Here is a 528-nt window from a genome sequence, read left to right as displayed (position 1 = left end):
TTTAATTTAATTCACATTCGAAGATCAGAAGCTAGTCCAGGCTTGTGAAATGTTCTCTCGCAGGTGTTCTCTCAAACACTTCTGCAGTGTTTCATTTACACGATACTCACATCTGCGTCAGAGCTCTGTAGAGGGCGAGTGTGTCTTCTTGGTGGTAAGTCGGAGGACGCGCTCCATCGGGTCTTCGTGTCGCCTCGGAGCCGAAGTAGCGAGACGAGGGCGCTCCGACGCTGAAGGGCGAGAAGAGGAAGTTCCCCGACGGAGGGAGAACCTCTCTGAACAGGCCGAGACTGAAGGCGTGACCTGGCTGGAGTCGGGCGAGGCGTAGGGGCAGGTCATCGTCTCCGACAGCACTGGGAGCTGACTTGAGCCCAAAAGTTCAGGATGACGAAGCGTAGTATGCTTCATGATTCTGAGACGGTAGAGACAAATCAACTGTGGAATAATAATCGCCCAATAAAAATAATTATTCGTAGAGATAATGATAGCGGTAACGATGACACCACATATTTCAATGGACCTGATGTG

The sequence above is a fragment of the Penaeus monodon genome, chromosome 21, assembly GCF_015228065.2.
Source record: "Penaeus monodon isolate SGIC_2016 chromosome 21, NSTDA_Pmon_1, whole genome shotgun sequence".
NCBI classification, from domain to species: domain Eukaryota; kingdom Metazoa; phylum Arthropoda; class Malacostraca; order Decapoda; family Penaeidae; genus Penaeus; species Penaeus monodon.
This window is presented reverse-complemented; position numbering follows the sequence as displayed.